We start from the raw sequence: 208 nt of genomic DNA on the forward strand, positions 1-208 counted from the left end.
CCTCCTTTCCCGTCTCATACCCGGAGCAAGTGGACAACGCCACTGCCTACTACCCGGGGTCGCACATCACATTTCAATATTTTTTCATTATTATCCATTTAACATATTCAATCATATATCATATATGCATTTATACTCAGCCATAAACAATAATGGCTTTGCCGTAACCCGGCAATAACTCAGCCATCCGGCTCATGGAAGAACGGGC

Source organism: Arachis ipaensis, chromosome B10, assembly GCF_000816755.2.
Source record: "Arachis ipaensis cultivar K30076 chromosome B10, Araip1.1, whole genome shotgun sequence".
Lineage (NCBI taxonomy): Eukaryota > Viridiplantae > Streptophyta > Magnoliopsida > Fabales > Fabaceae > Arachis > Arachis ipaensis.